Source organism: Spodoptera frugiperda, chromosome 5 (genome assembly GCF_023101765.2).
Source record: "Spodoptera frugiperda isolate SF20-4 chromosome 5, AGI-APGP_CSIRO_Sfru_2.0, whole genome shotgun sequence".
Classification (NCBI taxonomy): domain Eukaryota; kingdom Metazoa; phylum Arthropoda; class Insecta; order Lepidoptera; family Noctuidae; genus Spodoptera; species Spodoptera frugiperda.
The window spans coordinates 4,064,837-4,091,742 of NC_064216.1; the positions used below are offsets into that span (position 1 = coordinate 4,064,837).

Genomic DNA, 26,906 nt, shown 5'->3' on the forward strand with positions numbered 1-26,906 from the left:
CTACATGCTAATGTTTAGGTCGCGGTTTCTTTGGCATTAAGTATAAAACATTAAATAAGGTTTTAGGTAGGATAGGGGTAGATAGAGTAGAAAGAAGGATATCTTTATATTTCTTTTCATTAGAAAAAAACCTTAGCTCAACACTATGATGTTTTCCTGTGTCGTGGGTGCGTTTACAAACATACAAGTTTACATACACATGACACCCAAACCTGGAACAACAATTTGTGGTTCACAAAACGTGTTGTTCCGTGCGGGAATGGAACGCGCTACACGTATCGCGGCAGCCGGTTGCCCAGTCACCGCGCCAATCGTGCAGTCTTTACTAGAAATAACCCTTTTGAAACAAAGGGGATTGACCAACTTGTATGGGACTTTGGCTATTTTTGAACAAGCACTTCAGCTAATAATATATGTTTGATTTATTAGTTCATATCAGTAAGAATGAAGATACAAACTTAGTTTTGTATCAAGATTTATATTTAGATACTTTTTTACATTTTATTGAAACTGGTTATGCATGAAATAAAACATTTTTTTCTATATACAATTCGTGTTTGTTGCATTGCGATTCACGTTAAAAATCCAAGAAAATGTATTCAATACTCAATTAACTAATCACTAAACCAAATCACATAAAGAAATAGACAAAATGAAATTAATTTCGTTAAATATTCATGACAATTAGCGTTCAGGAACTAGGTAGATATATACACACATACAATTATAATAATTATGTATGTGAGACGAATATATGGAAATAATGTCCTCAGCTATTCCATTCCCATTGTTTTTGGTACTCAGAATTTGATTAATTAACATAATTTAATTATGAATAAGTTAAAATAAGCTATTAACTATTTATAAGCCAGTAATTGTTAATTGTCTGTCTTGTTGAGTTCGTGTTTAAGCGCCAGACTATTAGGAATTTACTTCCTAGTAAATTCTAGTCATCATTGTCAATAGCTGGTGGTAATCCGCTACTGGACTATGGGTCTCCTATACACAAGAGTTTTTCATAACCTCCATAGTTGACAGGTGGGTAGAAGATTGTGGTTTTATAACATAAGTACCTAAGAAAAATACTTTTGTTTCCGAAGTAAAACCCACGTATAGACATAATTTTAATAAAGATACTACAACTTAAGCACACAACCCCTATAACACAATTACGCCAAAACACATGAATGAAAGCACTCTGCCTTGCTTCTGCCAAATGTGTAGTACTTTAGTTGTTTCTTACAAAACCTACAGGAGTGGAAAGGGTCAATAGACAAATGTAACACAGCACATTCAACTCTATTATCTACGTCCTAAAGCTTACTTCACTTTTTACCAATAAATTAATCACAAAAATGTTTCGATATTTAATTTTGACTCCTCCAGAAAGACTTAATTAGGATAATTGAATTCAAACTCTATTACTCCTCGTTAAAACACAAAGTGCCGTAGAACAATTTACTAGCACCAAAAAAGGATCGAAAATAATAAATTAATTGATTAAATTAAATATAATTTTTTGTTCGGTTCAGTAGGGTGACCATATTTAATAAGCATAAAAACGGGACACTGGTCACAGAGTAACATCGTACTGTCCAAATATGGTTGTATCAATACAAAAACCACTTAATTTTGATAGATACGATGACTCAAGCTAATAAAATTAATGTTTCCGACCGACCTACTTGCTAAATACTAGACGGACTACACCAAATTTACATAAAGCTATTTTCAACCTTATCTACAAGTGTGAAAGTTCATATTCAAATGAAAGATTTGGGCTATTTTAAGAATTTTTAAATTACAATTTAGTTAGTTTTAACAGCGGAAACGGAGGCAACCCTTGCGTTCGCGCAGCTGACCGCTACGCTAGGGTTAATTTAAAAATAGAAAACCTGTTTATTCTTTTTTTAAACCTTTTAGCGGTTGGAGTAAGTTTACATTTTATTTTTTAAATTTTAAATAAGGAAGTTGATGTGTTTGTGTGCGACAAGTTTTTTTTTGTGTAATTTGATATTTTCACAATCTTAAATCGAAGTATTGAGGTATTCCTCGAAGCGCAACTGTTTTGAAGCGCACCTCTCCAAGCGCACCTATTTTATTCCTCGAAGCGCACCCGTTAGTTGCGCTTCAAGGAACTATTAAAAATATTAATTTTTATTTCCTCGAAGCGCACCTATGTTTTATTTTCGACTAGAGAGGGGATGCTAACTGAAACTATCGAAAATGAGATATCGATAATCTGATATACGTAGCGCTATCTATGAGCAAATAAGGTTAAACCTTCAAAAATAGTTTCTTGTCTATGTATGACATCGCAAAATGAAATGTTCCGCTTGAAACCGCCAATCAACGACTTTTATTAGTTATTTTATACAATATTCAAGAACTCTGTACTCGTCGACCATAGATTGTTATTTTTTACCCGACAGCGCCAGAAGGAGGGTTATGTTTTTCGAGAGTATGTATGTATGTATGTATAATTGTTTGGCACGCTCTGCAGCCTAAACGGCTTGATGGATTTTGGCTTAAGAGGTCTCGTTAGATTCGTATTTACTGTGAGAGTGACACTGGATATATCAAAATAATAAAAAAAAAAACAAAATGGTGGATTTTTGGCGCCAAATTCGAATATTGCTCACTCTCTAGCCTGAAGGACTCGATGGATTTCAGCTTGATAGGAGTCGTTTGATTCGTATTACGTATGAAAATGAAAAAACCCTAAAACAAGAAAGTCATCGTAAAACTGAAGCAGTCGGGACCCATTCTAGAAAGCCAGCAGTATGTGCCCTCACTAAGTTTTCAGATATAGAATTGGTCCCGACTGCTTCAGTTTTACCATGACTTTCTTATTTAAGGTTTTTTCATTTTTATATTATAAAGAAACGCAGTCGGGTTTTTTAGTTTTTTCATTTAGTAATGATCCTAATGAGTGAACAAAGACCTCAACCGAAAGTATTAGTATAATACGTATAATTATTATTACTTACTTGAACATCTGTTGGACATTTCCCAAACAAACGTTGAAGTCCAAGACTTTTATTCCGTTTATTATACAGTCCAGTTTTAATATTTTTAAATCCTGGTATTTCGCGTGACAAATTAATTCCCTGGTCAAGTAAATTGTTCAATTTTCTTTTATAAAGCTCGGGAAGAGGGTCCAAGGTAGACATGGATTCTTCATGAATATCATCCACCAGTTCCCGCACAAAATGGCTACGGCTTGTCTGTCTGTCTGTGTGTGTATGTGTGTGTGCGCGCGCATATGTGTACACTGCTCCATATTGTCACAAATTAAAAAGTGTACGTATTATACTAATACTTTCGGTTGAGGTCTTTGTCCACTCATTAGGAACATTATTAAAAAAATAACAATCTATGGTCGACGAGTACAGAGTTCTTGAATATTGTATAAAATAACTAATAAAAGTCGTTGATTGGCGGTTTCAAGCGGAACATTTCATTTTGCGATGTCATACATCGACAAGAAACTAATTTTGAAGGTTTAACCTTATTTGCTCATAGATAGCGCTACGTATATCAGATTATCGATATCTTATTATCGATAGTTTCAGTTAGCATCCCCTCTCTAGTCGAAAATAAAACATAGGTGCGCTTCGAGGAAATAAAAATTAATATTTTTAATAGTTCCTTGAAGCGCAACTAACGGGTGCGCTTCGAGGAATAAAATAGGTGCGCTTGGAGAGGTGCGCTTCAAAACAGTTGCGCTTCGAGGAATACCTCGAAGTATTTTAGGTGCAAGCTTTATAAGACTTCGCGATTATATGCCATGGTTGGGTAAGCAGAGTTCTACGTAAAAAGTAAGTAACGGAAAAGCCTCATTGAATTATTTACTGAAGTGTAACGATAAGAAACTAATTATCGATGCCCTTTCACGTTAGGTATCATTGGATACTTTATAAAGAGTTCATAAATAATTATTTAATCACATGTGTATGTATGTAGTCACGTGAAGTCTAAAGTCTATTTACACTTCTAGGGTACATTTACGTAGAAATTACGTATTTTCTCCCACCTAAACTCGTAATTAATATCTAAGTATTGTTATCTTATAAATATGACAAAATAAAAAAAATATATATGTGTCTAATTTTTTTTCAATACCAAACTAACAGACTAATTAGATTTTTTATTTTCATACCCCGTCATCATCCCTATTATAATATTAACTTTATATCCAACTCCTGTAAAAAATACACAGCAGAGTATACCTTCATTAATAACAACTACACATTAATAGTAAAAACAATATATTAAAAAAGTAAACGCATTCATTTACCTTTACGAACGAAACACGTAATTAAAACATGCTGTACACTACACCCGGCGAACAATCAAGCTAAACAAAACCATTTTATCTTGATCTCCCTGTGCAAGAACTTTCCGCACAATACAAGGTCAGTTTATACTGGTTATGTACAACTTGATATGTATATGTATGTGTATACGAAGACTAATTGGAAAATATAATACAGATGTCTGACTATAGAGTAATAAAATTATGCGTTCAATTAGAAACAACGCCCATTCATAATTATTTCACAGTTCATTGATAGAGCATAATGCATTCGTAAGTAGTTGCTGGCTGGCGGCCATATTTAATATTCATGTGCTCTGTGCTTCCTGCGAATCGAGATCTTTATAGGAAACTAGAACTGCGTATTAAATGATATGTAACAGCTTAATGAAAGATGTGTGGTTAATGATAGAGTGAAATATGTTTTTCCACCTGCCACTCTTCCAGTGGGTATCAAACTACCTACCTACTTTAAACAAAGACCAGTAGTAGTGCTCTTTGAGAAATCGTTTATACTGTGATCTTCAAGTTTCAACCCACCTTCCAACTACTCAATTCAATACTTTTATCGAAATATCAAAAACGATACGTTTTTATGAATTTTGTAGGAGATCGCTAATTATGAGGTCATCAAATTTCTGCGTCAAATAGGCAACATACTTATTTTTATTTAAATACATATTTACTTCGTTGGAGCTGGCCAATCAGAGCACCTAATTCTCGTCTCGTTTCCATCTCGTTCAACGTAAAACAAACTCATACTAAGGGTCCTGTTCTATAGTCACACTTGTAACCAGCCAATGACGTAGCTAGCACAAAAATATTAATTAAATCCTGCCAGCAAAATGAATGGGAAAATACAGTGAATCACTGACTTTATCTACTCGTGGGTAAGTAGGTACATATTATACGTGGCAAAGGGTCAGGCGATGAAAGGGTCACTGTGACATTTGCACTGGCTATCAGCTGGTCAGTTAAACGTCACGCTATAATACATAGTATACTGATAAATTGTATTTGGATTTAATTTATTAATTTAATGACACCTGGCTATCACACTATTAATATGAGTAGTGTAATTGTAATAACCCGTGTCATTTTATACAGGCAATGTGCCAAGGGGAAATCAATCCATGCTTTGCGCATATATTGTTTTCAAGTGCTTCTGGGTTTCCGAAGCGATAGCTATCGGTAGAGGTGACTTTTTTCAATATGGCACCCACTTTTCGCCACTTAGGAACGCTAGAAGCCTATGAGCATTTGAGTCTAAATCTAATTTATAGGGTGACCCTTCGTCGGATGCCCGAGGATACTTTTTACCAAGTCGCAAAATCAAAATTCAAAAAATAACTATTTTATAGCGCTTGCATTTACTCGACCATTGAGATAGAGCATTTTTTTAATCCCAATAAATTAAGCATACCTTTATAAGAATGTCCCAAAAAATGCCTTTATAACATTCTCGCTGTCATTATACTCGAACCAACAGTCAATCAAAGAAGCACACAAAATAATTAAGTACGAGTAACAAAAAGCATCCCACACACGAAATCACCCGCAAAAATTTCACCAATAAATAAATCGAGAGCTAAACCTGTGCCCCGACTATACAAATGACATACATACGACTTACAAACGATACGGGAATGTAATGTTTGCTCTCGACTTCTTTGATCCGCCCGTCTCACAACGGAAATACGTTTTAGTAAGTAAGTAGGTATAAGTACAAAATGAAAACAGTGTACATGGTTATGTTTTGCGAATGTTTTTGAAGCTTAAGATGTTTGTTATTTAAAGTATTTTGTAGTGACTTTTACATTCTTATTTTGGGCGTTTATCGTTGGGCTGAGAATCGTTCGTCATGTCTCCTTATGTTCATTAATGATTAATGTAATAGAATCATTAGTATCTGCGCTATGTAGGTTTCCATACATAGGAATTGACTGTACGGCAACTCTTTGAATGCCCCATAAATTGTTCTGGGTGTCATGTGTATGTGAACTTGTATGTTTGTAAACCCACGACTCAAGAGAAAATCCTAGCGTGGGGCAACGCTATTTACAAAAAAAAAAAAAAAGAATGATGGCTGTTTGTCACTCAATCACTTCGAAACGTCTGAACGGATTTAGATATTGCACAGGCAGACAGTTTAGTCTAAAAACACGTCACAAATATCAGTTTACAAGTAATTTAATCAAACGTAGGGCCAGTAAAAATTCTTTATCTTCCCAATACTATTGCTGTCTTCGCCTCCAACTAAAATTGCTAGCTTTACGACTGAACATTCCAGCCTTTTATTATCACGCACGATATATCATAGCCCTAATCACCGGCTACTTTAACTCTACGCCGTTAGCACGTAAATTCAGCGTACAATAAAAACAAATAAGAAATACTTCTGCTATTACTAAGGCCTCCCTGAGTGTGCTAAATGGAATGATGAAACAAGAGGCCTATGCGTGGTATTCTTAGGTCGGATAAAGTATTACTAGACGTTTTCTCTATGAAAAGTGTCAGTTAGACATTCAACGAAACCTGGAATTTATTATGAATAGAAAAATGTATTTGTTTGTTTGTCCTTTCTTCAAATCACAATGAAGCGAATTTATGTCATGATTTTTTGTGTGAAGTTAGTTCGAAGCTGGAGTGTGACATCTAGGCTACTTTTTGTCACTTTCTAACCCTTGCTAACCATTGTCCTTAAATGGGGGTTTGAAAATTATATCAAACATTCTTCTATTTTCAAGATACACGCTAAAAATTGGTATACCTATGGACTATTTGTATCTAACAAATATGAATCATTCTTTCTAAATCTGCCCCCAACCCCTTAAAAAACACGTGTGAATCCGCGTGCGGAAAGCTAGTAGTATTATAAAAGCAAATACCTACTGACTCACGACTCACGTTTCGTTAGGTATGCAATGAAAACTAAAAATACTGCGTTTGAGAGTCGCAGGGTCGAGGCCGTGGCTCGAGTCAACGCCACCACGCTCCTAACACCAAATTGACCCGTGAACTTGGGATTATTCCACTATTCCGCATAATTGGAATAAACATGAAAAAATATTTTATTCAATTATTCGGGTATAAAATTGGTACTAAATATTGTTTGTGATATTTATTACTTACGTTATACCTATTTTTTTTATTATATTCATCAATTTAATTAAAATTTGTCATGCAATTTACTATGTAAAGCAATGTATTGCGTCGATGGATTGGCCTGGTGATCTGTAAGACAGGTTTTACCTACAACAGACACCAGTCTCAAGTTTATTGCATCCAAATTGTTTTCTGTACATTATTAAGTGATAATGAGAGAAATAAATAAATGAATACATTTATCTTATTCCTTTACTATGGTATGCAAAATATTTCTATAAGACATATTCATATAAAACAATAGACACACGAGGATAATACAAGCACTGTAATTAAAATATGTTTACTTTTAATATGTCTGCCTCCGTTTCATCTTCCAGTGAATGAAAAACATATTACATTGCGTTATTACCTACACGAGATTATTCTTCAGAAAAGGAATTTAATTTTAAAATATTAACACGAAATAGTAACAAAAAACTGCTCCCACTTCTACTTACCGCACATTACCAAGCTATGAGCTACCACAATTAAAATTTCGTATTCAAGTATTCGTAATTTAAAACTCTGAAAAAAAAAAACAATTCTCACGCTAAGGCCGACAATAAAATAAATTTATTCAAGTCCAAAATAAAACCTCCTTAGACTAATTTGGCTAGACATGCCGATTCTCCCCACACACGACAAGCGGCTTGATGCGAGTCGTAATCGAGCCGCGTGAGGTGAATCGACAAATCGAAGAACTTGATAAGACATGTCAAACATATTTTCCATAGGGGCGTTTATAACCGACTTCACGACCAAATGGAATATCAAACAAGCCAATAACTCACTTATCAACCTAAAGAACATAATATACTAAGACAAACTGCATTGTAATGATATTGAACGTGTGGTTAAAGGTCAAAATTCAATGGCAGGAAATCCGAGTTCAAGATTTGCATATTAGTATCCGACCACTGGGTTGCGTTGGCCGTAAATTCTAAAACAACATTTCATTATAAGCTGTAATGAAAATAACATTAATCGTCATCTTTATTTTCCTTTGAATTAGACCGTAAAACAACGAAAACAAAACGTGGTATCAAGTAACATAATTTTTATTCGTGACACCGTCATAAAAAATAATGGTAGACAGTCCCGTATAATTAGTAGGTATGGCCACACTAGCATACAGGAAGTCACTGTTTAGCTTATCTGGATGGCGCGTTGAGTACCACGGCTCGTTTACCTGGTTTAACAGTTTTGTGAGGCACAAACTTTAATTATTATCATTGTGGTCACCCTACACTTGGTTTTTGCCTCATAAGGAAGGATGTTACGCTTCCAAATTAATTTTGCCGTGGAATATTTAATGATAACATCAATGGCAAGTTTGCAATGTATCAGGCTTAGTTAGGCGGTTGCTGTTACAAATTGGGTAGTATCCTAGGTCAAAAATAAATTATTTTGACATTTGAATACCATAAAATATCCCAAAATAATCGTACTTTCATTATTGTATTTCTTTATTTATCTAGCATTTTTTTTTATTTGATGATTTTCGTGACGTCATAAGTAGCGATCTCCTACAAAATCCATAAAAGTATTTATAACTAGTTGGAAACTAACATATTGCGTGACATAAAATAAAAAAAAAATATAACAGTACAAGATACTAAATAATTGACGGCACGGCAATTATTTGAATTTAGAACAAATAACTAATTTTAATTTCAATAGCTTCTATTATCAATTAGATTTTCAGCCAGTATTAAAAATGGTGTCATTTGAATAAAAGAGACAAAATATTGACACATTTTATATAAAGCGTGTGCAAAATTATAACTACTCTAGAAGCTAAATGCCCTAAAATTTATTTTCAACACGTATTTATCTAAACAACTTCGAAAAAGAGACGTCATAATGAACTCCTTGTATTTGAAAGGTGCAGACAGACTCATTGCGCGTACTATTTCTACTTCGGTATGTAAATTATATACCTTTAAGTATGTTCGGCCTACGATCTAATACAAATAAATAGTCGGCCCATCAGCTGTGTTCTATCCTTGGCATAGGTTCAATAAACTAATAAGATTTCAGTAATGAGCCGAGACGGAACAAATCTTACCTAGAAATCTAGAGAACGTAGGGTTTGTTTAGGTAATGAAGATATTTGTGATTGGGGTTAGAAGAAAAACAAAGTCTTTATTAGTACCAAAGCATTATTAGTTGTGAAAGGAAATGAAAATATATATCTTTGGCAATCGGCTGTTTTGTTTAACGGGAGTAATAAATTGACAACAACCTGTATACAAAACCATTTGTCAACAACAATCTTCAATTATATTTATTATTTGTTTGAATAAAAGTTAATGTCTTACCGCAATTATTTTAAGGTTGATTTTGCAATGAATCGAAATAGAAAGAGCTGTTGAAATAACACAATTTATTTTACGTTGACTATTATCCAACTATTTTAGCGGAACTAACAAAGATCATTCCATTGAAATTTGAAAATAGTTTTTTTTTTTTATTGTTCCATCGAGTTATCACTACAACGATTCTACAGCAAAAATACACACACACACACAACGTCACGCCTTTTATACCCGAAGGGGTAGGCAGAGGTGCACATAAAGCAAGTAAATGCCGCTATATTATAATGTACACCCACTTTTCACATTTGTGTTATAAGTCCCATGTAATAGAGGGTGAGCCTATTGCCATATACTGGACACAATTCCAGACTCCGTGCTACTAACTACTGATAAATTTTCGAAAAACCGAAAAAAGCCCAGTAACATACCCGACTCCGAACCCGAGACCCCTTGTAAGGCAGTCGCACTTGCGACCACTCGACCAACGAGGCAGAGACCACCGGCAAAAATAGCACTTAAGTAATCAGTACTAATTTTAACTGACAATAATTGGCTTCTCAAAGAGCTATAAAATTACTACTGAGTTGCTAATCTTGCATAAATCATCCGTGATCTCATCAATCGTAAGAAAAACCGAATGATGTTTTGTTGGCTAGCATTGAAAGATGACGATTTTGATAACAGTTTGTCATTATTACACATACATACGCATCTAAATGTGCCTAGAAATAGGTAATTACTAAAGAATTTATTTTTAGACGTGAAACATTTGTACCTAGTACCTACCTAGTTATTTTAGCCTAGTCTAAATTTCAGTACAGTGACTAAACTAGTCCTAAATGGGCCCTTCATCGATATGTTACCGTGTGCTATGTTACACTTTAAGAATTTTTGCTACCAGGGTCAGGGGCCCCAAGACGGGGCCCATGTTAATGGGATGGTGAAATACGTCCCTGTCTTTTTACGTAATGAATTTTTTTGTAAGCCATTGAAGATCAGAATGTAGTAGGTAAAATGAAAATGAAAATAATAATAAAATAAGTTAAGGGCTTACTAAGAAACTTATACCTAACTATATTTTTTTAGGGGGGAAAATCATCCAATGACTTCTCTCGCTACTGACTAAAACCACCCCATTCTTACTCCTGCTTTGCGAACCGGAGCCCCCGGTAAACCCGCTACGTAGTCCATAGCTCCGGAAGTAGATTATTTAAGAATACTTTAGCAAAATGGGTAAATCTTTCCACCAATTTATATGTACAGAACCAAACCGAATGAACTAAACTGAACATATTGCAAAGTCCCTTCCGAAACATATTTGAATACTGATTCGACAAAATGTAAATTGGGAGTGTTGTTTCACACTTGCGTGCTGCCCCGATAAGTGACGATAAGGCCGACCCTTATTTGCTTCATCGAATTTGAAGCCAAATGAATGAGAACTCGGCTGGTAACCATTTCGCATAATTTCTTTTAGACATGTTCTTAATTGGATATTGTCTTAGTTATGTGATGTATAACTTATTTAATTCATAAATGACGTCATATTTCACAAGACAGTAATGTTCTTACAGTGTCAACGCTTACACTGCATCCTCTTTTCGATATAAGTAGTTGATTCATGATCTCTCGCCTCGGGCGAGGCAAGAGGGAGTGTCAAACTCTTGCTGACTAAAATCCACCCCGTTCCTACATCTGCTTTTCGAGCCGGAGCCCCGGTAACTCTTTAGGCAGTCCGCAGCTCCGGAAATATTTTTAAATACTAATACATTTCTAGATTTACATCCGATTTTAGAATTCCAAATTGGTAACTTGGTAACTATACCTATGCAGGATCCAATTTGTAACTTGGTAACTATACCTATGCAGGGTCCATAATAATATTTCCTTTCACCATGCGTGCGAAGCTGCTGGTACCAGCGAATACAACCGTGAACTAATAAAATAATTGTTACTAACATGCTTTAAAGTTAAACCCTTCAAAAATACCGCAAGTTTGCGTCCGTGACGGGCTTAGTCCGTAAAGACCTCGAACACGTTACCATTTTATCAACGGTCGTTAATTTTCTACTAATCTTAGAGAACATGCAATGACTCAGTTACTGTTACTATGAGGTTACATATAAGATTAAAGGTGGGTTAAGATATATCTTACTACTACGACTCTGAAGCTCAAAAGACGCATTCAGTTTTTAAAATACCTATTTACACTTTAAAATCTACTGGATATTGACTTTTTCATTCCTAAAATGGACTACAGTCGCTTACAGGGTCGGATTATGCCAAGTATGTCAGAAGGGCCCCCGGGCCCCCGGGCCCCGCGTATTAACTTCAAATTGGCACCCCTTTTCCTGAGTAAATAGCGAGTCCGTCTCTGGCAATGTACACTTGTACAGTCATTCACCGCGTTATTTCCTCCATACACGCAACTGAATCAGCACAGATTAGCAAGAAACTAAGATGTCGGTACAGGTGAATCATAGACAAATCAAAATCATAGACAGTTAGGTAACGAGGTACCTACTCATTAATGTTTAAATTATTATTGAAATGATCGTAAAGTTGATAGACAGCAGAATAATTCAGATTCGATTCCAAAGGTTGAACAAAGTAGGATTCATAGTCTGGATAACGGCCGCTTATTAGCTATAAGATATAGCAAGGCATATTATCACATATTTTCAATACAAATCTTTGAGTGACCACACACCTAGCTATATGCTTATGCCCAATGTAATTATTTCGTAGTTTTTAACCCTAACACAATATAAACAGGAAAAGTGATTTTTACATTGTATTAGCAACTCTACGTGAATACCAGTCAATAAAAACACGATTTGCAATTAATAATAGCGTTTATTTCGCGGTTTTTGTTAGTAATTGTACCTATTCAATTCTATTCATTACCTATTTGAGTAGTTACCTACCTATCACGCTGTAAGCACATCTGCCACCAGGTGCGTATAGGCAAGGGTAAATCGTAAGGTCGTAAGTGTCTACTTAGGACCCCACAATAAAAGTACCTAGGTACCTATATGTATTTAAGTAGGTATATGTGTATGTACTGGATACTTTGCAAAAAGGAAATCGTTATAGGTATCTACCTACTAACCTCAATGCTTATGATGTTAGCTAACTATTGATACTGGCTGGCTAATCTTTATTTTTTTCTGTGTCATTCATAATACCATGAAATTCGAATTGACAAAATTTTAAATTTAGAAGGACCAGAGTTTAGCCGCGAACACGTAGAACAATGCAACTGGTTCGAAAATTGAAATAACTTAATGTAGGTATAAACAAAATGTCTACCTATTTCTTAATGCAATTTTTGTTTTAATTTAACAGAATAATATTTAGACCGAAGCAGTTGATTTTAGAAGACAGTTCAACGACCTCTCTTGTACGTCACGTCACGCAAAAGAAATCCGCAAGGCAATGAAAATTATAAGGCGAGTACTAAAACATTGAAAATAGACATTGTAGGTATAATAAGTCAACACATTAGTAATAATAGCTAATGAAAGTTAGGTAACTAATTCCCAAATTCTAAAAATGTAAGCCTAGCAAAACATTTCGCTGTAAAACGACTAGTAAGTAATGAAATATCCGTCTCATGTAATGTTATCGTAAAATATATCCACTTTTAATCCACTCACTACTATTTAATGATACGTTTTTCATCCGGGAAGACAGTAAATCGTTATAGCTTCCGACTTTAAGTACCAAGGAATTCTTCGTTCGTCTTTCAAACGTGTAACTGAGTATTTTAACAATGAATTAAAACAATATCGACCTACGATAACAAAGACTACTTCAAGATCATTATCAACAGTAGGAATTATATGAATACCTATCCTACTGGATAAAATCAGTGCCGGTCGCCGGCTCCAACAGGCATGCGAAAAAAAACAAAAAAGTATACTCACTCGCAAATTCGTTGCACAAAATCTCACAATACAATATCACTTTAAATATGTCCGTGTAAATATTTCAATACAAAAACGTATAGTTTTGGCACAATTTAAAAATTTCACTTGTTTATTTACGTTCGTTCGAATTTTGACAATCGTCGAGGCTATCACGCATGCGCAGTGCGACACTCCCTCCTTCGGCTGCCGGCGCAAACTGACTGATGAACGAATGAAAGAAAACCGAACGTTGCTCGGCGCGAGATGACAGAGAGAGGTATATTCGAAAATGTGAATGTGTGAAAGAGAAAGCGTCATTGACTAGACACACGAAAGCATAGTACGGATAAGGTGGGGTAGACGGTATTTGGAAAGATTGTCTCGGAAGATGTATGAGATTACATTTGAGATGAGAACATTACGTTCGGGGTTGTTCCGTTTGTTCACAAAATCAATCGCGGGAAGTTTAAATGGATTTCTTGGTTTACATTGAAACTTTGGATTTTACTACCCATACAAGTTATCTAGATACGATAAATAAGGATTTCTATCATGCTACAGTATTTTTGTTGAAAATAAGAAATAAGTAAGTTGTTTAATAACCAGTATTATATTTGTACTTCGTTTAAGGATTCTTACAAGAACCTTCTGGAGTAATGAAACATTAAATCACGATTTATTACATTAGTAGCCAGTAAAAGGAAATTACTTCTCATTAAAAATAATAGCTTTTCTCAACAAAATGAAAAATAAAGCTTAAAATATAAGTTTCAAATGCATAGTTAGCACAAAGCGTTGGCAATTTGGGAGCGGCTGCTCACATACACACACTTCTATAGGCAGACGTTTTGCTCAACATTTAAACCCTTTAGAGCGTTTAATTCTATTTTCAACCTTATGGCTTTCTGATAATTATCAAAATCGTTTTTTTGCTGCGATCTCATGTGCTATTGCAAAGGTGTGAGGGTAGCTCTTTTATTTTTTAAACAGGATATCCTGGCTAGGGCGTCCTGGCGGCCGTTTCCGAGCATACGGTTCATTAAGGAGTGACGGCTCTATAAAAACGCCTGTAGCACGTGTAGCCAGACAAGTGGGGTTGAAAAACAAAAACAGCTGTGTGTATGATGCATAAAGCCTGTATGAATTGAGCGGAGTTTTTGAAGTTTAGTAGTCTTTTTTCATGCAAGTGGCAGTGGCAGCCTTGTTCATTTACGGAAATCTCTCTCATTTCGCTCATTTTCTTTGTTCATAACTGTACCAATTTTGAATATCCAAAGCTGATTCTACTGTAGTTAAGTAAGTATAAACAGGACTTAAAAATAATATGTTAGGAGCGAATTTCGTTCAAGTATTTTAATGTGACAGTTATTCTTTCAAAAATAGATAACCTTTCTATCTTAATCACAGAAAGGGCAGATAATTTTATTAAAATAGATTATGACACATTAAAAATAACCATTGTAACCTTTTGGATTTTATCTCCCCCTATGAAGGGAAAAGGTCGTTTAGCAGAGTAAAATGTAATTATTAGAAGGTAAACGTTTTTCTAGTGACAAATCAACACAGTACCACTTCAATCACAAACGAATCGTCGCTTTTAGAAAATGGGTCTTATCTTTCAAGTGTGTAAACAAAGAGCTTGTACACCCACTCGAAATTGTTTCACAAAAAAGGCATCCCTTCGGTTTGTCTTCTTGAAACGCAATTATTGGCCTTCTAATCGTTTTTATGTGTTTACTTTTGCAGTGCTACTGCTTTACATTGCACCATAATGCCAAATATTAAAGTAACACAATTTAAGTATTTTGCTGATAAAGAATTTATCCATTGCATTATTCCAAATATTAAATGGAGATAGAAGCCGAAGGGAGAATATTAGATACTTATCTAGTAGTATTTTAAAAATCGAAGTACTTAGATAGTCTCTGAGGATTGATAAATCATAATTAATTAATTGAAGAATTAATAATCTACTTCATTAATTAAAGTGAATATACTTGGTATAATTCAGTAATGACTAATGATTTATTAAATTTGTAGTTATAATGTGTACTGAATACTTAGCATAAAATTCACAATTAATGATGCCTGGATAAGTTTTAAAAACTAGTGTTTTTTTTTATATTTTTACTTGTTCTAAGTAAAAATCGTGCCATATAAAATATTAGCGAATACTTGGCCATTTAAACAAAGTAATCGTTAAAGTTTGCCACTTTATCTCTCTATTATGGTTCCGTGGGTACTGCTTTAAAATTTCACCCCTTATGAAGACAAATGCTAACATTATCTTATTACTACTGTCATCGGTCGACCCGATCTGAAAGTAAATGAACTTGTCAAGGCCATCCGAATTACTGTACCGTTTTGTAGTCGCGAATTATGTAAATTGAAATAGACAATTAGGCTTACGGGTGAATGGCATTTTTACTCTAACTAGCCAAAATTAACAATTCGTCTAGTTTAAAAATACACAATTACTAACATACCATACATTACGTACGTTAGAAATGTACAGATGGGTGTATGCTTTCCGGAGCTGCGAACTGCCTAGCGGGTTACCGGGGCTCCGGCTCGAAAAGCAGGAGTAGGAACGGGGTGATTTTTAGTCAGTAAGAGTCTGACACTCCTTCTTGCCTCGCCCAAGGTGGGAGAAGTCACTGGATGATTATCCCCCCCCCTTCCAAATGCGTGAATGCTCATAAGAGTTGTGAGTTGTAAGATGTAACAAACTTCTCAACATGAATTTACAATAATTATAAACAGACATACAATGAATTAATAAGGTAAATAATAATACTCATAATAACACATATTATTTTACGGAGTAGATCTACTTATGCTAACCAAACAATATTCTAATTACGACTAGCGGCTGCTTTTGACAACTTTACCTAAACAAATATCTGTATGTATGTAAACCACAGAACAAGATTTCTAGAAATTAATTATAAACAATTTGTTCATGGATCTTAATCAGACATTCTGAGGCATGAAATGGAAATACGCGCCCAGAGGAATTATTATAAAATTGCGTTGGTACCGCTAATATTTTTGCTCCAAAACGAAAATGATTGTACGTACTGTGTACCCAACAGAGTGGTTTCATTAATCATTGTCGTAAATAGGACGAGCATTACCTATTTTCACATTTAGAATAAATTGTATTTTGCTATGATACACGGGTTACACGATTATGAGGGACCTCGCATTTTTTAACCGCATTAGTAACTGCAATAATACCTATAGTTTTTATACATAACTTTATACCTTTACAAAAATGTATCAACATTATACATAACATTTAATCTAGTAATTGCATCACGAAGAAAGCACATCCACTATATTCTTTAAAAAACCAAATATTTTCGCCATCCCAAAAGTACCTAGTACCTACGAATCTACAAGCAGCGCTTTTGCCAGCGGCAAGAATCATTCATTCTCCTTGCTAGCAAAAATATTCGGATCACTGAATAACAAAGACGTAATATAAAAAAAATCTCATTGCGCGATGCCATTCGTACTATTGTAAAAGTATTTACCTGGCTCGCTGACAGCCGCCATGTTGGTTTCGCGTTCGCACCCTTCATTCACAAATTCCTTGACGTGAGGTCAGGCGGGAATTTCTTGGAAGTTTCCCTTAATAATATCGCGATTGTGAAATTGTTGGGCGTAGTTATTATGTTATGGTGATCTATCACGTATCCCGCTTGCCACCTACGCAAGTTCGGTAGGTAGGTACCAGTTTATTTTTTATTTAACTTAGGAATAAAGTACCTACACCTACCTACCTTAATATGTAGGCATTTTGTCGTTGTCTTAATCTAATCAGTATTTACTCAGGTCTATTCTACTTGGTAGGTATTAAGGTAAGGACTGGGTTAACTAACCATTAAAGGACTCTGAATACCATGACACTTATACATTAAATAGGTTCTGTCACCAGTATTCTTAACGATAATAGCTGTCTTTTAGACCTATTACCATGTAACGACTGATGACAAAAGTCTCACATAGGCGATCGACGAACAAATCAACGGAAGACGGCCTAAATCCTACATCGCACAAAATTAAATATAGTTTACATGCGCATAAACACGGATAGAAAATCCCAACGAACAGAAACAGTTGGGCAGAAAGCCTGCCAGACACGATCGCTTCGCCTGGTCGGAACCTAGTAACTTGGATTCTTATACAGCTTCACTATACATATTCAGTCTATCTACGTATTGCAAACTAGAATTAACTATTCCCATTGGAGTAAACGTTCCCCAAAGGCAATAGAAATTACGGCAGTAATTACAGAGGTGTAAATGAAAACCGTAAATGTTTGTTTATACCTAGTACAAACTCACGATGTACATATACACATATATAGATAGATAGATCTATATAATATAATAGGTATGTAGGTAGGTATGGATGGGTGGCAATATGTATGTGGAGCATATCTTTGTACAAATTAACAGCAACTGCCTGTGAGATTTGTATCGCTGTGACGGTAGAGGAGTGGCCAGAGAGTCAGCGAATATTAGATCTCCCTCTTATCTGTAAGTAGGAAAAGGAAGGCATTCACTTTACTTACACTACAACAATCCGCGCTATACTTAGTCCGTAAAGATGCGTGCTGTGGGTGTGTGCTATCTCGACGGGTTCCTTCCTATCGATACATCGCATTGTCGAGCTGCGCATCTTCCTCGCACAGCCACAAACGGTCATACATATAGTTTCACAGCTTAGCTAAAACATCTTCGTAGCACATCTCTGGTGGAAAAGCATCCTAAGAGGAATTTGCCTTTGCCATAATCTGCGTTGCCAGCTTTTTGGGGACACAAATTCATTCTTACATGGAAGGAAGACTACCCGACCAACAAGGTAGGAATTAACTATTTTAAGTATTACTCCTCTAAAACCACATTTTGCAGTATTTATACATTAGATAAAAAACCAGCAATTGATGTTAAATAAATCACTTTAAACTAAAATAAGTAATAACTGAATTACCTAGTACTTAAACTAAATTACGCAGCTAATTAGTGAATCACACAAATAATCTAGACGACTCACAGACTCCCAGTAAAACGTAACCGGTAAACCATAACCACTGTGGTTTTCCGTAAACTTAACACATGGCATCCTGGCTCGTTCATTCATGACTGCATGACGTTTAATGAGTGACGTAACACGCATTGTTGCTTACTGCGAACTAGCGGGCTGTTGGATTCAAAGAAATAAACGGAATCTAACGTAGGTATGAATTAATGTATCATGTAAGTACTCTAAGTACATATTAAGTACTTATGTTGACATCATTTCGTCACTGTTTTGCTAAGGATTAGGCAGAAGTGTATAATAGGCTATGTAAATAAATTGCACATGCAATTGTATGAGGCATAGATTATAAGCAAATGAAGGCGTAAATATGTAAGTTGTGTATTAGGTATAGATATCATAAATGTTTTTATTTTAATATTTCTTTGGTATTAGGTGACACCTACCCGAAATTTATCCAGTGCATGACTTCTCCCGCTTTAGGCGAGGTGAGAGGGAGTGTCGGCACTCTTACTGACTAACACCCAGCCCCTACTCCTACTTCTACTTTTGTCCCCAAGTTGAGACTTCGTGTTACTACGAGAAGTTTGGAAAAATGCATACCTATCTACTATCTATCTAGGTACTTATAATACTTATATATACCTACTTTGTATATTTAGTCCGGCGTACCTTAGTGCGTACGTACGTATCCTAGTAGTAGTTCCCTTACCCCAAAATCGGAAAATTTCGTGGCCCGACCCCAAGGATTACGGGCCGAACAGTAACTATTACAATCGTAAAGTGCTGTAAGCTTCATTTAAACTATTCACGAACTGAGAACGTACTTGCACAAGGACATTTTGTGACAGCAGCAGATAAATACGGATTTACGATTTACATGGTGTTCTTAATTTGTCTGGTCTCTCTGTCTATGTTATGCGGCGCACTGACAATACAGAAGCGTACAGTTTGGATGTTTTGTAGTTAAAACTAGAAAAGTTAATAGAATCATCATACTTAATGTTCATCAATATAAACAACAACCTATGACAGTCCACTCTTAGTGTGCTTTTCCACCAGAGATGTGCATTTTCATAGCTCACTTGCACAACTACATAGCTTAGTATCAGTGGAAACGGTCACATAGTTTCGTTGCGGGATCCAAGACAGTTATTTATGTCCCTGCCATGCGCTGGACTTCAGTGCTCCGGTGTTTTCATGGTTGTATCTACTGTAGACACTGGCTTATAGGAGTTGCAGCGGTTATGGGAAGCTGGGGCGTGTTTATCCCAAAATATATCGTGGCACCTGTCTTCCATTAGGGTAGGCAGATACAATGGACCGCCAAATAATACCATTCTGGCATAACTCTTTCGCTTAGGTAGGATCATGTACTGAAGATTTGAAAATAGATGGGTGTGGCGGGATAGTCCCATTAAAAACAATGTCATCACGTCACACAGCTAAAGAACTTTGTCGCGATAAGTACCCACTATATTAATATTAAGCTTCAATTCGAAGCATATTTTTTCATAGACACATAAGCCGTATCTGTAAGACAAGAGCGGGTTTAGCCCTAGGGATTTTACTGAAGATGACGGCCGAAGATTTAAGACCCGATCGTTGGCGCTACGTCGTTTGGGGACAAAAGTACGAGTGAAATAAAATGTAATAAACCGAGGCGATGTTGTAAGTTAGGAGCTGTTAAATATTAAAGCAAGAAAGGGTGACAATTGCCTTGGTATTCAAGTCATTGGGGGAGGTCTATGTTCAGCAGTGGATGTCCTGTGGCTGATATGATGATGATGATTCAAGTATAAGACAAGTATAGAGAATAGCCTAAATGTATTTAAAGTTTTTTTTTTTCAAGATATGTGCCCAACCTAACCATTGATATAATAAGATTTAATCATACTAATATTATAAAATATGTGAAAGTTTGTTTCTTTGATTGAAACACGCTGAAATTACTGGACGGATTTTGATGAAAATTGGTATACATACAGGGTATGAGTCTTAAGTGATAATTGCTTTTATCCCACGGGCATGGGAACGAAGCTGCTGGCAGAAGCTATTATTTAATATGACTGTAGTGCGAACCATCGAACTTCTCGCTTGGTTATCATAAACTATCACCAGAGTCCATAACACTAGAATATTTGTAATCAAATATTACCAGTAAATTTTCTTATTCCATAGTATTATAGTACTTAATTTAAACAGTACAAATAAATTCATTATTTCATTCATTACTTCAAAAACAACATTCCCCACTTGAACATAGAATAACAGTGTCATAAACCATAAACCAATCGACAACAAAAGGTACCACACAAAGACCGAAGTATTTTTTACAAGTACGACACAAAAGTGTACGTACTACACTAGTAGAGGTGATTTACGGCCCTTTCTCCCTCTTTCACTATTAACAAGAGGTTCCGATTTTGTGTAGGTGGCGCAACAATAGTTTTTAGGCTCTTTGTTAATTTTAAAACTGGACTACCGAGTTAGATACGCTGTGTGGTAATCCAGAGGCTTGTTCCCTTAGTACGAGTTTGCTTTACGTTTAACAAAATCGAAACGAGAACGCGTTCGGCGCTCTGATTGGCCGGCTCGAATGAACCAACCAATGAAATGGTACAGTGGGCTTAGTATCAGTTTGCTTTACGTTTAGTTTAGGAGAAAAGCTCTACAGTCACAGATGAGCAGCGTGGGCAGACTACTGGGTCGCTACCATATGCTGCTCATGATGAAGAGTTCCTCTGTGACTCGAAACTAGTAGGTAAAGCTTTCCACCATTAATGTACGTAAGCATACCGTGATATTTAGTTACTTAATTTACTATGTCTCACTATAGCTATTATAAAATAAAAACTACGATCATTACCGATATGCGCTTTTTGTACAACCTCAAAGGACACAGGCGAAATATCCAAATATGTATATGTATAAACTATGTATAAACTAGTTGATCCTATAACGTTAATGGAACTAGATGTCATCTTCAGACCCTAAGCAGTTGTGACGTCATCCCATCCTCATTGAGATCGAAGACGGGCGTATTTTAACGATCCTGACAGACATAACATAAGGGTAGCCATAGAGGAAACTAACAATGTAATTTGATGTGTCATTGATATAGGAATTATGGGACCCTTGTCTAGAGTTGTTATGGTAGAATTATTGGGAATTATTAATGATCTAGGTATGATCGTGGTTAGTTATTGGAGTTTATGTTTTAGTGTTTAGGTAGTGGATATTGTTATCAACATGTTTAGGTAGGTATAATTAGTATGAACGGATTGCTGAAGTTGGTAATTTAACTATCATCTCAAACTATGCTTTTTTTGAGGGGAGAAAATCATCCAATGACTTCTCCCATCTTGGGTGAGGCCAGAGGGAGTGTCAGACTCTTACTGACTAAAAACCAACCCCGTTTCTTCTTTGTGTCTCTCTGTTTTTTGAGCCGAAGCCCTGGTAACCCGCCAGGCAGTCCGCAGCTCCGGATTTCAAACTATGCTAGAGACTACTTCGATGCTTCTTTTTAATATAAAAAAAACACTGTTTTACGGCGGGATCGGGTTTTATTCACTTGGTATCGTTCAACTATAACTAGTATTAGTATTAGTAAGATTTTGTACTATCTCATTCGGCCAAAAACGTGTAATGTTTAAATAATAAGGTACATAAACTATAACTCACCTTCATGAAATATGAACCCTTAAAATTTACGCCTACTAAAATTGTAATGTTCTTTTTTACTCTGCGACAAGTTTTTGCTCTAGCAAAAACACTAGGCGCCAAATAAACGTCGCAATTTTCCGATTTCAGATCACGTAGACAGAATTTTTGGAACGTATTAGTGAAATTATGAGGATTGGGACAATTCTAAGTAATTGGGTTTGGCCCACGTACATTATAGCTTTTATAATAAGCATTATTTTGTGATTACACAGATTACATTTATTTATACTTCGGTTATGGCTCCATATAGGTTAACCTAACTTAAACAATATTGTTAGTCCGGTTATGTAATTCTTTAATAGAGAGAAATATGCTTAAATTGTAAAAATAGATGAAGTACCTAATTGGTTGTACTTGGAGAATGCATTTTATGAAAGTATTTGTAAACACGTATGTAAACCACCAAGAAAAGAGCGTATTCCTTTATAAAAGGCTGGCAACGCACCTCTGCCGCCTCTGGTGTTAATATGGTTGGCGCTGATCGGTTACCATTAGGTGAAACTAGCTCGTTTGCCCCTATTCCATAAAAAAATCCGTAATTAGTTTGATTGCGGACTAAGCAATTCTGTCCTACCTACTCACAGAAGACTCAAAATAAACGAAATGTAATTAATTTCATCCTCAAACCACGATAAACGATAAACTTTAATACCCACCCCTACCAATTGAAATAGAACTCAACAAAAAGGACTTTATTTTTGGAATTGGGAATAATTTTTAATAAAAAAACCGACACCTCGTCTTTTTTCCGGAGCTGCGGACTAACTAGCGGGCTTACCGTGGCTCCCACTCAAAAAGCAGGACTAGGAACGGGGTGGTTTTTAGTCAGTAAGAGTCTGACACTCCCCTCGCCTCGCCCTAGGCGGGAGAAGTCATTGGATAATTTTTCAAAATATAATTAATTCATCCTCAAACCACGATAAGGGATAAACTTTAACACCCACCCTACCAATTGAACTTCACAAAAAACGGACTCACAATAAAAAAAAAAAAAACAAAAACAAAACAAACAAAAGCTCTTAACCAAAGACAAACAGAATAATGATCGCTACCTCCTTTCATAGTCAGAGAGACGGATTGCAAAACAGTAACAAGTACTTGTCTATTGTTGTATAAATATAATGAGTATCTTTGACTCTTTGTATAGGAACACAATGCGGTGTGAAGAGATATCCGTCATCCGGTATCCCGTAGAGTTTCCGAAATCCCGAATTTTGTTTGAAGAGAGCTGAACTAAGTAATGCTTGAGGTGTAATGTATTTTTTTTTTGTTTGAAGACCTCTTTGTGTGTCTTAGAATAATTGGACAGGATATAAGGTGTTTTTTGATCTTGTACTCTACTGAAATTTGGAATATAATTTTGAGTGTTGTCGTATCTACCTTGTATTAAAACAAAAAAAAAAAACATACCGGCGGAATTAAAAATCTCTAGAAAAAAGGTGTAAAGCTAAGTAAAAACAAACAAAAATCTAAACAATTTATAGTTTGGGTCCAAGAACTAATTTATACAATAACATTAACTAAAATTACCGAGCCAATTATGTAAAACCGTGATACTAAATAATATTTACACTTAACGCCTGCCAAAATTGTTCGAGCAACAAAAATTATATTAGTAACTTTGCTTACTGAAATATTATAGGCATTGTTACCTACACAAAAGATTGTTACCTAACCTGCGTTCAGCCCACATAATTAATAAGATACATACATACATACATACTTATGTATCTTATTCATATAAAGATGATGTTATGTCTGTTTTATTTTTCTTTTGTTATCAATATGAAGTGTTTCTATTATTGTCTTTTCCACAGAACAGAGAAAAAGAAGTAGAAGTAGTATGTAGGCGGGGCACGCGTAGCCCCTGATAAGTACGGATATGCTTATGTTTGTCATTTAGGCGTTTGTACGCATATCAGTCTCGCTGGACTGTAATAACGTCAACTCGACATGTAAAAAATCGTCGAAAATCGTAAAAAAATATAAAAATGAAGAAATGTGCTATTTTATAGTGAAAAGATGAAAGCCATAACCAAAATGTGCCTAGTAGTGGTATATCGTATCATCGGTAAGTGCTATTTTATTTTATTTAAATTTATATTTGGCTTGAAACTAGTGACATATGTATATTTTGTTTAATCTACAAACTAAATATAAATTTATGTCTAAGATGATAGAGTCTACTTTCTTTCAAACCCAAACCTGCTGTTCTAGAAGATTTCATTCGTGACATCTAAAATTTTGCTACTCGTTTAGGGATTGACATTATCGATAACAAGCTATCGATATAATTAAAACTTTTTATTACGAATACAGATAAATACAAAAAAAATGGATAATAAGTAACTATTAATCATTAATTATGTTGTTTTAGATTTCCGAAGGATCCAGAAATAAAAGGAAAATGATCGAGATGACTGGAAGACAAAATTGGTTTCCTGCCACTAACTAGGACAATTTGTTTGGACCATGTTGTACAACAAGATATTATATTATGAGTATAACCGAAAAAAAAATGCGCAATTTTTGACTATAAATAATCAGTTACATTTCCAGATTGTGCAGGCAGAAATACCTAATAACGTTATGTAATATTGGCCACCATCTGAAGGGAAGTAACTTTGTTTAATGTTCAGTTTTATTTTCTATTTTTTGTAACATACGACCGTAATAAAAAAATACTTTATATATAAAGTGTGATTTTTTATTTTTTTTGCAATACAAATTTTGTTAGAATACTACGAACGGCATGTGACTCTTTCCGAGTTATATGTTCTAGGAAAACATCGTGAGGAAACCTGGGCTTATTATTTTCTAATTACCTATTATAAGTTTGAAATCGACAAGCGTGGTGATCAATGCTCAAGGTCTTTCTCCAGGCCTTTGGTCAGCAGTGGCCACTTATAGGCTATTGATGATGATGATAGATAGCTAGATACTACTTCTTTTTCAGTCCAGTTTCAGTTTGCTGCGCCCGATGTGACTTGAAACTAGTACACCTTTTCTACATTAGTTCATCAGAGGACGCTGCTTACTTCAAATACATGTATACTTACTTTATTATTCTGTGTAGGTACTAACAAACCTAAAACCTTAAATTATTATGTCTTTAAAATTATAGTTCAGAAAAGAAAAATAATATATATTTACAGTTTTACAAGGAAAGATGTTTATTCCTATAGAAATCTGATAAAATATTATAATGTATACGAGTATTAAAATGTGTTGAACATTTGAATTATATCGATAAGTAAGCTTTCGATATCGGAACATCACTAGAGAAAATACAAGCGATAAAGTAGCTCGTTAAACAAATGTCAACCTTAAAATGATAGCAATACAGCGTAATTGAATGCATTTATGATAGTGACATCTAGCGTCGAGTAGCAGAACTTGTTAGTGAAATTATGTTGCATTGAAAAAGAAGATTCTTTATTTTAAAATTAGTAGACAAGAGTCAACTCTATTAATATGTAATTAATGTGTTTTTTTCAAAGTGGTGACGGCTGATTTAAAGGCTATTTAACACGGACCAGTCACAGAAAGTTTTTGCTAGTGTGACATATTATGATTATCCTGGAGATGTGTTAATTTGGGCGTGGCTTCAGAAAAATTGCCACGCTGGTTCTGATACTAACACATGCGGTATACTATTTCTATCTCTTCTTCTCTATTCTGTGGTCTTTTCTTATGAAAGTTATCAGTTTACTGTTTTTACATGTATTGCTTACACGTGTGAGCTTTTATAGTTTCTATAATATCTTAATAGGCTTTTATAATAATTATTATATTAATAAAAACTGCCTATATGTAAATTAAAAAAACATTCCTTATTTTTCTAGAAAGGAAGAGTCTGTGTTGCACGCAATATGCTCACTTACCCCGGTATACCCTTGCATAGAGTGGGGATTCAGTTTGCCCTTTCAGAGAGATTCCCTAATATTTCTCTCTTGAAAGCTAGACGCTTTTGGAAGTTTTTCCCCCGTCGTCGAAAAAAAAGGTTCACTTCTCCCTAATTCATGGGACTTTCATGCTATAAGCGATAATAAGGCGACGCCGCCCATGGAGATCCGAAACACCAGAGGCATTACAAGTAACTTGTCGGTATTTAGGGGCCTGGGAGGGGGAAAGTGGGGGGATTGAAGATATTTAGGAGGGGGTAATTGGGCCTACGGTAAACCTCATCCACACAACGAAACACAACGCAAGCGTGTTTCACGTTGGTTTTCTGTGAGGCCGTGGTATTACTCCAGTCGTGCCGGCCCGTTCGAGCCGAAGTATGATGGCTCTCCCACACTTAGAACAACTGTGGCGGCAAATGGGCGTCACATCGAATATTATGTGCATTGAAGGCTTTACATTCACGTTTACAACCACATCACCGAAAACCGAACCAATAAACCAATACGTAGTTCATTAAGCCTATACATAGTT

The 26,906-nt window shown here is 35.3% G+C and overlaps 1 protein-coding gene and 1 long non-coding RNA gene across 2 annotated transcripts in view; one reads left to right on the forward strand and one right to left on the reverse strand.

Annotated features, from left to right (window-relative positions):
• Window positions 1-13,917, reverse strand: part of LOC118271857 (MOXD1 homolog 1) — a 78,201-nt gene extending 64,284 nt beyond the window's left edge. The window contains exon 1 of the mRNA XM_050693621.1: window positions 13,713-13,917. The gene's annotated coding sequence lies outside the window, so the exon portion shown is untranslated. The remainder of the gene's footprint in view (window positions 1-13,712) is intronic.
• A 10,358-nt stretch (window positions 13,918-24,275) lies between these two features.
• Window positions 24,276-25,166, forward strand: LOC126910680 (uncharacterized). Its single transcript, XR_007705304.1, has 2 exons — window positions 24,276-24,540; window positions 24,847-25,166. It is a non-coding gene; the product is annotated as an uncharacterized LOC126910680 (long non-coding RNA).
• The last annotated feature ends 1,740 nt before the right edge of the window (window positions 25,167-26,906 follow it).